The 15,772-nt window shown below is 25.7% G+C and overlaps 2 pseudogenes across 2 annotated transcripts; both read right to left on the bottom strand.

The window, feature by feature from the left end:
- Positions 1-2,171: 2,171 nt before the first annotated feature.
- LOC138694175 (NADH-ubiquinone oxidoreductase chain 5-like) lies at positions 2,172-8,126 on the bottom strand (annotated as a pseudogene). The gene has a single exon (XR_011330836.1). The product of XR_011330836.1 is annotated as an NADH-ubiquinone oxidoreductase chain 5-like (transcript).
- Positions 2,172-9,534, bottom strand: LOC138694172 (NADH-ubiquinone oxidoreductase chain 4-like; annotated as a pseudogene). Its single transcript, XR_011330835.1, has one exon. The product of XR_011330835.1 is annotated as an NADH-ubiquinone oxidoreductase chain 4-like (transcript).
- Between the last annotated feature and the right edge of the window lie 6,238 nt (positions 9,535-15,772).

The raw sequence follows: 15,772 nt of genomic DNA on the forward strand, positions 1-15,772 counted from the left end.
ACAAAGAAAACATTATCTTAAAATAACAAAAATAAAGTGCCTGAATAAAGGGTTATCGTGATAGGATAAATAAAGTAATTTAAAATTACCTTTATTACATTTAATAGAATTAAACTATTACCTAAAATATCAAAAATTTTTGTGCACCATACACCAAAATGTATAATAAATTATATTATACTAGAAAAGTAAGCTAAATAAGCTAATGGGTTCATACCCCATTTATAGAGGAAATCCTCTCTTCTCTAATGACCAACAATTCAACAAAAATCCTCTTGTTAACAACTCTAACAAGAGGTATATTAATTTCAATTTCATCAAATTCATGATTAGGGGCATGAATAGGATTAGAAATTAATTTATTATCATTTATTCCTCTAATATCAACTAATAAGAATGTATACACAACAGAAGCCTCAATAAAGTATTTTATTGTACAAGCTCTAGCATCATCAACTCTACTATTCCTAATTATTAGAAAATCAATAATTGAAGAATTATACACATTTTCTAATAATTATTTGACATCAATAATTATTAATACACCCTTATTATTGAAAAGTGGAGCCGCTCCACTTCACTGATGATTTCCAAGTATTATAGAAGGATTAAGATGAAACAATTGTTTCATCTTAATCACTATTCAAAAAATTGCACCACTAATACTAATTTCATACTTACTAACCATAAATATATTCATGTGAACTATTATTTTAATATCTGTTATTATTGGATCCATTGGTGGATTAAATCAAATTTCAATTCGAAAAATCCTAACATATTCTTCAATTAATCATATAGGGTGAATGTTAGTAGCTATAAGTATTGGAGAAAATATATGAATTTTTTACTTCCTAATCTATTCAATTCTAACTTTAACAATCATTACTATTGTTAAATCACATCAAATTTCATTTATTAATCAAACGTTTTTAATAGGAAGTGAAATATCTACAATAAAATTTTTGATATTTACCACTTTATTATCATTGGGAGGTTTACCTCCATTTCTAGGGTTTTTACCAAAATGAATTATTATTCAACATATAATTATAAACGAAATAAATTTTATTATTTCGTTTATAGTGGTCATGTCATTAATAACATTGTATTATTATTTACGAGTTTGCTATGCAAGCTTTATAATTCTATATATCGAGCCAAAATGAAATGTTCAATTTCATAATAGTAAAATTATTCCAGCTGGAATAATTTTATCTTCAATCTCTATACTAGGTTTAATATTATGTACACTAACAATAAATATCTTTTAAAGGCTTTAAGTTAATTTTAAACTAATATCCTTCAAAGCTATAAATAAAGATTAAATTTCTTTAAGCCTTAGTAAATAATTTACTCCTATAGAATTGCATTCTATTATCATACAAAATATGAATATAAGACCTTTAACAAATTTATTCATTCTTGATAGGATAGTAGAAGAGAAATAATTCTCCTTAATAGATTTACAATCTATCACCTATTCAATCTCAGTCATTCTACTAACTTTGCAACGATGAATATTTTCAACAAATCATAAAGATATTGGAACATTATATTTTATTTTCGGTGCCTGATCAGGTATGGTAGGAACATCCCTAAGTATATTAATTCGTGCTGAACTCGGGCAGCCAGGCTCACTAATTGGAGATGATCAAATCTATAATGTAATTGTTACTGCCCATGCTTTCATTATAATTTTCTTTATAGTAATACCAATTATAATTGGGGGATTTGGTAATTGATTAGTACCATTAATATTAGGAGCCCCAGATATAGCCTTCCCACGAATAAATAATATAAGATTCTGATTATTACCACCTTCATTAACTTTATTACTAGCTAGCAGCATAGTAGAAAGAGGTGCCGGAACAGGATGAACAGTATACCCACCACTAGCAAGAGGTATTGCTCATGCCGGAGCATCTGTTGATCTAGCAATTTTTTCATTACATCTAGCAGGTGTATCCTCAATTCTAGGAGCTGTTAATTTTATCTCCACAACAATTAATATAAAACCTATTAACATAAAACCAGAACGAATTCCTCTTTTTGTATGATCAGTAGCTATTACAGCATTATTATTATTATTATCTCTACCAGTACTTGCTGGGGCAATTACTATATTATTAACTGATCGAAATCTAAATACATCCTTTTTTGATCCAGCAGGAGGAGGTGATCCAATTTTATATCAACACTTATTCTGATTCTTTGGTCATCCAGAAGTTTATATTTTAATTCTTCCGGGATTCGGTATAATTTCACACATTATTTGTCATGAAAGAGGAAAAAAGGAAGCTTTTGGAAACCTAGGAATAATTTTTGCTATACTAGCAATTGGTCTATTAGGATTTGTAGTATGAGCACACCATATATTTACCGTAGGAATGGATGTTGATACACGAGCATATTTTACATCAGCTACTATAATTATTGCAGTTCCGACGGGAATTAAAATTTTTAGTTGACTAGCTACCGTATATGGTTCACAATTATCGTATAGAGCACCCTGTTTATGATCATTAGGATTTGTATTCCTATTCACCATTGGAGGTTTAACAGGTGTCGTATTAGCAAATTCATCAATTGATATTGTTTTACATGATACTTATTATGTTGTAGCTCACTTCCATTACGTATTATCAATAGGAGCAGTATTTGCTATCATGGCAGGATTCATTCAATGATACCCTCTATTTACAGGTTTAACTATAAATCCAAAATGATTAAAAGCACAATTTGCAATTATATTTGTAGGAGTAAATATAACATTCTTCCCACAACATTTTCTTGGATTAGCTGGTATACCTCGACGATACTCCGATTATCCCGATGCTTATACAGCATGAAATGTAGTATCGTCTATTGGATCTATAATTTCATTTGTAGGAGTTCTAATATTTATTTTCATTATATGAGAAAGTATAAGAACTAATCGACAAATTCTATTTCCTACACAAACAAGAAATTCGATTGAATGACTACAAAGTTTACCACCTGCAGAACATAGTTATTCAGAATTACCAACAATTACTAGTTAGTATATTAGTATTATTCTAATATGGCAGATAAGTGCAATGGATTTAAGCTCTATAAATAAAGTATTTTTAAAAAACTTTTATTAGAAATAATGACAACATGAGCCAATATAAATTTGCAAGACAGAGCATCCCCTATTATAGAACAATTAATTTATTTCCATGACCATGCCTTAATAATTATTATTATAATTTTAATAGTTGTATCATATATAATAATTGCAATAGTTTTTAATAAATATATTAATCGATTTTTATTGGAAGGTCAAATAATTGAATTAGCATGAACAATTGCTCCAGCAGTAATTCTAATCTTTATTGCAGTACCATCTCTACGACTATTATATTTAATGGATGAAATCAATACACCTACAGTAACATTAAAAACTATTGGACATCAATGATATTGAAGATATGAATATTCAGATTTCGCAAAGGTAGAATTCGATTCATATATAATTCCTCAAGATGAAATAGATCATAGTATATTCCGACTACTAGATGTTGATAATCGAGCAGTATTGCCCATGAATACATTTATTCGAATTATCGTAACAGCAGCAGACGTTTTACACTCATGAACAATTCCGAGTCTTGGTGTAAAAGCTGATGCAACTCCAGGTCGCCTAAACCAAGTTAGATTTTTAATTAATCGACCTGGAGTTATATATGGTCAATGCTCCGAAATCTGTGGAGCAAATCACAGATTTATACCAATCGTAATTGAAAGTATTTCAACAAATAGTTTTATTAACTGAATCCTAAAAATAAATGAGTCATCAGATGACTGAAAGCAAGTAATGGTCTCTTAAACCAAATTATAGTAATTTAGCAATTACTTCTGATGAGAAAATTTAGTTAAATAATAACATTATCTTGTCAAGATAAAATTATTCATATGAATAATTTTCTATTCCACAAATAATACCTCTAAGATGATTAATACTATTTTCATTTTTCTCCATTATATTTATATTATTTAATTCCATAAATTATTTCTCATATATTCCAATTAAATCATTAACAGAAAAAAAAATAATTAATATAAGAAATATAAATTGAAAATGATAAGCAATTTATTTTCAGTATTTGATCCATCAACAAGTGTAATAAATTTATCATTAAATTGAATTAGTACTATATTAGGATTATCTATTATTCCAATAAGTTATTGATTAATTCCATCACGACATTATATTTTATGAAATAAATTATTAATAAATTTACATAAAGAATTCAAAACATTACTTGGAACAAAAAATTCTTATAAAGGAGCTTCATTTATTTTTATTTCCTTATTTTCAATAATTATATTTAATAATTTCTTAGGTCTATTCCCATATATCTTTACCAGAACAAGCCATATAGTATTAACTTTATCTTTAGCATTACCACTTTGAATTAGTTTTATATTATTTGGTTGAATTAATAATACTCAACATATATTTGCACACCTTGTACCACAAGGCACTCCTCCAGTCCTAATACCATTTATAGTATGTATTGAAACAATCAGAAATATAATTCGACCTGGAACACTAGCAGTACGATTAGCTGCAAATATAATTGCTGGACATTTACTATTAACCTTATTAGGAAATACAGGTCCATTTTTAAGTTATATAATATTAAGATTATTAATTATAACCCAAATTGCATTATTAATTTTAGAATCCGCAGTAGCTATTATTCAATCGTATGTATTTGCAGTATTAAGCACTTTATATTCTAGAGAAGTAAATTAATGACAAGACACGCAAATCATCCATTTCACTTAGTTGATCAGAGACCATGACCCCTAACTGGGGCTATTGGTGCAATAGTAACAATAACAGGTATGATTAAATGATTTCACCAATATAATCAAGAACTACTAATTATTGGTATAACTATTATATTATTAACAATAATTCAATGATGACGAGACATTGTGCGAGAAGGTACTTATCAGGGATTACATACAAAAATGGTAACAAAAGGACTACGATGAGGTATAATTCTATTTATTATTTCAGAAGTATTCTTCTTCATTTCATTTTTTTGAGCATTCTTTCATAGAAGTTTATCTCCAACTATTGATATTGGATCCTTATGACCACCTATAGGTATTTATCCTTTTAATCCACTACAAATTCCACTATTAAATACAGCTATTTTATTAGCATCAGGAGTTACTGTAACATGAGCACACCATGGTCTCCTAGAAAATAATTATAATCAAACACTACAAGGATTATTTTTTACGGTTGTATTAGGTATTTATTTTACTGCTCTACAAGCCTATGAATATATAGAAGCACCTTTCACCATTGCAGATTCAGTATATGGATCTACCTTCTTTATTGCAACAGGATTCCACGGACTGCATGTTATTATTGGAACAACATTTTTAATAACTTGCCTATTACGACACTTAACACTACATTTTTCATCAAACCACCATTTTGGGTTTGAAGCAGCAGCTTGATATTGACACTTTGTAGATGTTGTATGATTATTCTTATATATATCTATTTATTGATGAGGAAGATAATATAATTTATCTAATATAATTAGTATATTTGACTTCCAATCAAAAAGTTTGTATAAACAAGATAAATAATTTTATTAACAAGATATTCTATTATAATAATTATAGCATTGTCAACAATTATTATAATAATAGCGACAATACTATCAAAAAAACAGATTGAAGATCGAGAAAAAAGTTCACCTTTTGAATGTGGATTTGACCCGAAATCAAGAGCACGATTACCTTTTTCACTACGATTCTTCTTGATTGCAGTAATCTTTTTAATCTTTGATGTGGAGATTGCCTTATTATTACCAATAACAATCATTATATACACATCAAGAATCATAATATGAACAATTATTAGAACAACATTCTTACTAATTCTACTATTCGGCTTATATCATGAGTGAAATCAAGGATCATTAGAATGAGCATCATAGGATAGTAGTTAAGTATAACATTTGGGTTGCATTCAAAAAGTATTGATTATTCAATCTATCTTAAATAAGAAGCAATTAATTGCAATCAGTTTCGACCTGATATTTAGATAAATATTATCCTTATTTTTAACTGAAACCAAAAAGAGGTATATTACTGTTAATAATATAATTGAATTGAATATTCCAGTTAAGGAAATGTGTAGAACAAGTAAAAGCTGCTAACTTATTACTTTAGCGGTTAAATTCCGTTTACATTTCTAATTTATATAGTTTAAAGATATTTAAAACACTACACTTTCACTGTAGAAATAAAGGAAACTTTTATAAATACTTAAAGATTAAATAAATCTCATTAACATCTTCAATGTTATGCTCTATAATATAAGCTATTCAAGTTTAAATAATTAATATAAATATCATAATAACAATTCATATTACAAAAAATATAAGAAAGAACTTTAAATTATTATATTGTCATCACTGATTAATTTTACCTATATATATAAATAATATGTATATACCTTGACCCCCGAAGTATTCTCTTCAACCAGAATCAAATACCCTATATGATTTATATCCTAAAAATAAAGGTATGTTAGATATACCATAAGTAGAAATGTATGGTATAAATCATATAGAACCCATAAATCTCGAATACAAATAAAATTTAATAGATAATAATTTATTACCAATATTAATTTTAGAAATTTCATAACCAAACCAACCACCTAAAAAACTAACTAACAATACTAAAGTTTTTAAATAAAAAGGTAAACAAATTAATAAAGGAGTAGGAAAAATAATTCAACTAAGAAAACTACCACCCATGACAGCTATAATCAATAAACCCAGCATCCCCTTAATTATATTAAATCTATATTCACCTATATTATATATACTTAATATATTAAAATCACCACACAATGTATAATAAAATAAACGAAAAGAATAACAAACAGTTAAACCTGTAGAAAAATAAAACAAAAAAAATCCGAATATATTTACATATCTTAAGGATACTATTTCCAAAATTAAATCCTTTGAATAAAATCCTGCCAAAAATGGTATACCACACAAAGCAAGATTAGAAATACATAAACAAGTTGAAGTTAAAGGCATTTGAAAGGATAAATTACCTATAAAACGAATATCTTGAGAATCCTTTATAACATGAATTATTATACCAGCACATATAAATAATAATGCCTTAAATAAAGCATGTGTTAATAAGTGAAAAAAAGCTAAAACAGAAAAGCCCATAGACAAAATACTTATTATTAAGCCCAACTGTCTTAAAGTAGATAAAGCAATAATTTTCCTCAAATCATATTCAAAATTTGCCCCTAAACCAGCTATAAATATTGTTAAACCAGAAATAAGTAAAATAAAAATATTTAACCAATCACCAAAAGCAACTCTAAAACGGATTAATAAGAAAATACCCGCAGTAACTAATGTAGAAGAATGAACCAAAGCAGATACCGGAGTAGGTGCTGCTATAGCAGCAGGAAGTCAAGAAGAAAATGGAATTTGAGCTCTCCTAGTTATTGCTGCTACAACCACAAGAAAGGAAATAATTTCTATTTCAAAACTACCTTTTAATAATTCCAAATAGTAAATATAATTCCATCTCCCAAAATTTAATATTCAAGAAATAGCTATTAATAAACAAACATCCCCGATTCGATTAGATAATGCAGTAATTATCCCTGCATTATAAGACTTAACATTTTGATAATAAATAACTAAACAGTAAGAAACCAAGCCCAAACCATCCCAACCCAACAAAATTCTAATTATATTAGGTCTAATAATTAAAAATATTATAGATATTACAAATATTAGTACTAGTAAAATAAATCGATTAATATTTATATCACCATCCATATAATCATCTCTATATAAAATAACTAAAGAAGAAATAAAAAAAACAAAGCCTATAAATAATAAAGATATTCAATCAAATAAAAAAGTCATAACAATAGATCTAGTATTAAAACTAATAATATCCCATTCAATAAAATAAATTATATCATTAATAACAAAGTAAAACCCTATAAAAATCAAAATAATTCTAAAAATAAATAAAAAAAAAAATCTAATAAAACAAATTGATATATATATAATAACCTAAGATAAATAAATTATATCATTGATATCACAAATCAACATTTTACTATATTAAACTACTTAAGTACATTTATATTCAAAATGCAATAACATCACTATTCAAAATTAATATATTTAATGGAAATCAATGTAAAAATAAAAGTAAATATTCACGAGAATAACCTAAAGAACAAGAATAAATACCAGAATAATATATTCCATGTTGACTATATGAATAAAGATATAAAGTATAAGCAGCACTAAAAAAAGACAAAAGTATTAAAGTGTACATGGTTAATCACGATCAACCTACTAAACTATTTAATAATCTAATTTCACCTAATAAATTTAATGAAGGTGGGGCAGCTATATTACAAGATCTTAATAAAAATCACCATATAGTTATTCTTGGTATAAATCTCATTAAACCCCTATTGATCAATAATCTACGGCTACTTAAACGCTCATAAGAAATATTAGCCAAACAAAATAAACCAGAAGAACATAAACCATGAGCAACTATTAAAATATATGAACCACAAAATCCCCAATAATTTAAAGTTATCAAACCTCCAATAACAATACCTATGTGAGCTACAGAAGAATAAGCAATTAATGACTTTAAATCTGTTTGACGCATACAAATTAATCTAACAATTACACCACCAATTAATCTAATAGAAATTCAAATATAATTAAATACAGAAAAATTAATTAAAATTACAAATACACGCAACAAGCCATATCCTCCTAACTTTAATAGTACACCAGCCAAAATCATTGAACCCGAAACAGGAGCTTCTACATGAGCCCTAGGTAATCATAAATGAACTAAAAATAAAGGTATCTTAACCAAAAACGCCAAAATTATACATAAATAAAATAAATTATTAACATAAAAGTTATTTATTAATAAAGGAATATATAATAAACCTAAAAAATTATAAATATAAAATATACCAATCAATAAAGGTAATGATGCCAATAAGGTATAAAATAATAAATAAATACCAGCCTGAAGTCGTTCAGGCTGGTATCCCCAACCCAAAATTAAAAAAAGGGTTGGGATAAGTCTACCTTCAAAAAATAAATAAAATGAAAACATTCTTAATCTCCCAAAAGTACAATAAAGTATAATTACCAAAATAAGAACAATAAATAAAAAAAAATTTTTATAATAATTATAACGAAAAATAGATTCTCTCGCTATAATTATCAATACACAAATTCATAATCTTAACAAAATTAAACCAAAGGAAATTAAATCTTCACCAAATAAGTATCCTAAATTACCCCAGCAAAATAAGCTAGGTATAGAAAATATAAATAAAAGACATAAAAGGAATATTAATGATTGAATTATTCATCAAGAATTACCTAATAAACATAAAGGGATTAAAAAAATTAAATACATTAAAAACTTTAACATTGTAACATAACATATGATTGAAAATAATCATTACCATAACTACGAATTATAGAAACCAAAATCGATAAACCTAAAGCACCTTCACAAACAGAAAATGTTAGAAAAATTATTCTAAAAAATAATTCATAATTAAAACCATTTAAATAAGTGTATAATATTAAAAACAAGATCAAGACAATAAATTCTAAACTCAACAAAGTAACAAGTAAATGTTTACGATTAGAAGAAAAAACCCAAATACCACAAAAAAACATAATAGAAAAAAAAATAATTTTCATTGGTTTTAATAATTTAACAAAAATATTGGTCTTGTAAACCAAAAATAAGGAGCACCTTTTAAAACTTTCAGAAAAAAGATAAAATCTTTTCATTAATCCCCAAAATTAACATTTTAAATAAACTATTTTCTGATATTAAAAATATTATAATTATAATATTAACTACAAGAATAATTTTTACACAAATAAGACACCCATTAGCAATAGGACTTATATTACTAATCCAAACAATTATTGTATGCACAATAAGAGGTTTATTATCACAAAGATTTTGATTTCCATATATTCTATTTCTAATCTTTCTAGGAGGAATATTAGTATTGTTTATCTATGTAACAAGACTAGCTTCAAACGAAATATTTTATATATCAATAAAAATATTAATAAGCATAATTATTATTATATTAATATTATTAATAGTTATTAATATAGATTTAATAATTAACAATACAGAACTTATAATTCACGAAAATATTTATAATAAACAAAATGAAATTATGAACTCGTTAACAAAATTATATAATAAACCAACTAATTTAATCACCATCATACTTGCCTCCTACTTATTCTTAACACTAATCGTAGTAGTAAAAATTACAAATATTTCAAAAGGGCCACTACGACAAATAAATTAATGAATAAACCTATACGTATTAAACATCCACTATTCAAAATTGCCAATAATGCCTTAATTGACTTACCAACACCATCCAATATTAGAACATGATGAAACTTTGGTTCACTATTAGGATTATGTCTAGTAATACAAACTGCCACAGGATTATTCTTGGCAATACATTATTGTCCTAACATTGAAATAGCTTTTTCAAGAACTGCTCATATTTGTCGTGATGTAAATTATGGTTGATTATTACGAACCTTACACGCAAATGGAGCATCTATATTCTTTATCTGCATTTATTTACATATTGGACGAGGAATATATTACGGATCATATAAATTTTTACATACCTGATCAGTAGGTGTAATCATTCTATTCCTAACAATAGCAACAGCTTTTATAGGTTATGTTCTCCCATGAGGACAAATATCATTCTGAGGGGCAACTGTAATTACAAATCTTTTATCAGCAATTCCATATCTGGGAATTGATTTAGTACAATGAGTATGAGGTGGTTTTGCAGTAGATAATGCAACACTTAATCGATTTTTTACATTCCATTTTCTTCTCCCATTTATTGTAATAGCAGCTGTAATAGTCCATTTGCTATTCTTACATCAAACAGGATCAAATAACCCTACAGGGTTAAATAGAAATATTGATAAAATTCCATTTCATCCTTACTTCACAATTAAAGATGTTGTAGGATTTCTAATCCTAATTATATTATTAACAGTATTATCACTAAAAGAACCATATATCTTAGGAGACCCAGATAATTTTACCCCAGCTAATCCATTAGTTACTCCAGTTCATATTCAACCCGAATGATATTTCCTATTTGCATACGCAATCTTACGATCAATTCCAAACAAATTAGGAGGCGTAATTGCCTTAGTAATATCAATCGCAATTTTGTTTATTATGCCTATATATAATTCAAATTTCCGTAGTATACAATTTTACCCTATTAACCAGATCATATTTTGATTAATAACAAATATTGTAATTTTATTAACATGAATTGGAGCACGACCAGTAGAAGATCCTTATATTATCACTGGTCAAATCTTAACAATTTTATATTTCCTATACTACATTATTCACCCCATAGTAACAAGATTTTGAGATAAATTAAACAATTAAAGTTAAAAAGCTTTAAAGAAAAGTATATGTTTTGAAAGCATAAGAAAGAAGTTAAAATCTTCTATTAACTTTACTTAAATTAATACACTTAAACCAACAATAAAAATAAATAAATCCTAATACCCAAAAAAAATAATAAATAATTTAATGACAAGGGTAAAAATCTCTTCCAAGCTAAATATATTAACTTATCATAACGAAAACGTGGTATTGTTCCACGAACTCAAATAAATATAAAAGAAAGAAAAGAAAGCCTAAAATAAAAAAATATAGAACTAATATCTCTACCTAAAAAAATAATACAAAATAATATTCTCATAAATAAAATACTGGCATATTCAGCCAAAAAAATTAATGCAAAACCACCTCTTCTATACTCAACATTAAAACCCGAAACCAACTCCGATTCACCTTCAGCAAAATCAAAAGGAGTACGATTGGTTTCAGCTAAACATGAAGTAAATCAAAGCATTGACAAAGGAAACGTAAAAAAAATTATTCAAATGTAAACTTGAAAATCATAAAATATTATTAGATTATATCTACCCACTAAAAATACAAAAGATAATAAAATCAAAGCCAATCTAACCTCATAAGAAATTGTTTGAGCAACAGCACGTAATCCCCCCAACAATGCATAATTAGAATTAGATGACCAGCCTGCAATTATAACAGTATATACACCCAAACTAGTACAACAAAGAAAGAATAATAAACCCAACTCAAAAGAAATAAAACCAGTAAAATATGGAATTACAAATCATACTAACAAAGATAAAAATAATCCAAAAACAGGAGCAAAATAATAACATAAATAATTAGATAAAAAAGGAAAAGTTTGTTCCCTAGTAAAAAGCTTAATTGCATCTCTAAACGGCTGCAAAATACCAATAAAACCAACCCTATTAGGACCTTTACGAATATGGATATATCCAAGAACCTTACGCTCTAATAAAGTTAAAAAGGCAACACCAACTATAACAAAAATAATCAACAAAATAAAAATAATAAATAAACCAAAAATTTCCTTAAACATAAATACTATTTATAGAATAAATCTATATTCAAAGATTCTAAATCCATTGCACTTATCTGCCAAAACAGTAACAATTAATAAAAATCATAAATAAAAAATTATTCCAAATATCTGGTCCTCTCGTACTAAGATATAAAATTTATTATAGATAGAAACCGACCTGGCTCTCGCCGGTCTGAACTCAGATCATGTAAGATTTTAAAGGTCGAACAGACCTAAACAAATTGAAATTCTACACCCAAATTAAATCTTAATCCAACATCGAGGTCGCAAACCCATTTATCAATAAGAACTCTCAAAAAAGATTACGCTGTTATCCCTAAGGTAATTTAATCTTATAATCAACAAAATTGGATCAAGTATTCATAAATTAATGTATATTAAACAAAAAGAGTTAACTAATTCTTCCAATCACCCCAATAAAATATATTAAATACTAGATAAAATAAACAAACAAAATAAATAAAATAATGTATATAAACTCTATAGGGTCTTCTCGTCCTATAAATAAATTTAAGCTTTTTAACTTAAAAATTAAATTCAATAAAATAATGAGAAACAGTATATTCCTCGTCCAACCATTCATTCCAGTCCACAATTAAAAGACTAATGATTATGCTACCTTTGCACGGTCAAAATACCGCGGCCCTTCAAATTTATCAGTGGGCAGGTTATATCTCATATTAAAATTCAAGAAAAGATGTTTTTGATAAACATGCGAGAACACTACTATTTGCCTAGTTCCTTTTAAAATTTTAACAAAGATTTAATAGTATAAATAGAAAATTACTAATTCCATCATAATTACAAATAAATAATAATTTAATAAAAAATTCCAATAAAATAATTAAATATTAATAAATCAAAATTCTAAAAAATAAAATTTTAACAAACTTAAAATGATAGTTATTATAAAACCAACATTACCTAATAAATAAAAAATTATAAAAATATGTTAAAGAGCTTATCCCCCACAACATTAATATCAATAAAATATAAAACTAAAAAGATAGAAATATAATAATAATATATGAATTAAATTCATTTCCTGAAAAACCAGAAACCATTGAAGCCGAATAACATTTCACTACCAAATAATAATTATTAATAATTATAAAACAGTAACTAAAATAATTAGTTAGATCCTTCAAAATCGGGAAACAAAAAATTTATAATATAATTTAATAAACCCTGATACACAAGGTACAACAAAAATCTACTTCTATAAATTAATAATATAACCTCTACAGTAAAAATAAACTATAATTAAAAAAATTTAATCAACAACATATACAAAAACAATTAATTAATTTTAATATAAAGATAAACTAAAAAAAAAAAAATAATTTATATAACAAATCAGGTTATATCGAATTGCACGATAAAATTATTCAGTGTAAATGAAATTCTTAACTTAAAGATTTAACCCGTATTAAAAATAATCATTCCAGCCACACCTTCCGGTACAGCCACTATGTTACGACTTATCTCAATTAATAAATAATGAGAGCGACGGGCGATGTGTACATATTTTAGAGCCAAAATCATTATTACAATCTACAAAAAATTACAATTAAATCCAATTTCATAATAAAATTTCAAACAATAATCCAATAATAAATATAAATGTAATCCATCTCCACCAAAACATAAACTGCACCTTGACCTGAAATAATTTATATAACTAAATCAAGAAAATTCAATTTACCCTAAAAAGATTTTCATTATAACGGCGGTATACATATAATTAATCCTGGTAAGGTTCAACGCGGACTATCGATTAAGGGACAGATTCCTCTAAAAAGACTAAAATACCGCCAAATTCTTTAAGTTTCAAGACCTTAACTAATACTACTCAAGTTAAAAATAATTTATATCTAAAATAATAGGGTATCTAATCCTAGTTTAAAACAAAAGATTTCATAGCCTCAAATAAAATAAAGTTATAATAAATATTAAGATTTCACCCAAAAATAACAAAATAACTTCAAAAAAATCTTTAACTACTTTAACTAAAAAGATTCACTCATATTCATTGTATAACCGCGGATGCTGGCACAAATTTTACCAATAATAAATTAAAATTACCAAATCAAATTCCCATAAATTTACAAAATTTATTACTGCGAATAAATAAAAAATTAAATTATCATTAAGATAAAATTAATTGAATCCTGCAAAAACTTACATATAAAATAATTTAAAAGCAAATAAATAAGCAAGAATAAAACCCATTGAGTAAATACTGAAACAAAAATCGGAACTAAATAAAAAAATAAAGATTAGATAGAATAAAAAATAAAAAAAGTAAAACCCGAATTTCTCCATACATTTCAACCAACTCACAACGTATTTTCAACACAACTACTAACATCAACTCTTCAACTCTTAAGAAAACATTTAAAACCATGGACCCAAAAAAAAAAAACTGAAGCATCAACCTCTACTATAATAAAATTTTCTTTCCCTTTAATAGTAACAGTATAACTACAGATCTCATTTTTTTTTTAATTATTAAATGAGATCTGTAGTTATACTGTTACTATTATTTATACATTAAAGGTTTAATGTCACTATCGATAATAATTATATCCCATCAATTATTTATTTTATATATACATATATATATATAAGGACCTATTTTAAATAACCAATTATTAATAAATAGATTTAACAAGAATATATTTTTTATATAAATAATATATATACTAATAATTTAGATTTATATTAATATAAATCATATATATATATATACCTCTATTTTTCAACAATAATGCTGTATATTCATAGATAATCTGTATTATATATAAATTAATTATTATAATATAAATAAACCTATTTCTTAGTAAAATAGGTTATTTTATTTAAGTAATTAATTTATATATATATAACCTTATATTAACAAAAAATCGAATTACCAACATTTAATAGAATACTTATTATAATCTATAAATGTAGAACCAACAAAGAAAACATTATCTTAAAATAACAAAAATAAAGTGCCTGAATAAAGGGTTATCGTGATAGGATAAATAAAGTAATTTAAAATTACCTTTATTACATTTAATAGAATTAAACTATTACCTAAAATATCAAAAATTTTTGTGCACCATACACCAAAATGTATAATAAATATACATTATACTAGAAAAGTAA

The sequence above is a fragment of the Periplaneta americana genome, unplaced genomic scaffold (assembly GCF_040183065.1).
Source record: "Periplaneta americana isolate PAMFEO1 unplaced genomic scaffold, P.americana_PAMFEO1_priV1 scaffold_78, whole genome shotgun sequence".
NCBI lineage: Eukaryota > Metazoa > Arthropoda > Insecta > Blattodea > Blattidae > Periplaneta > Periplaneta americana.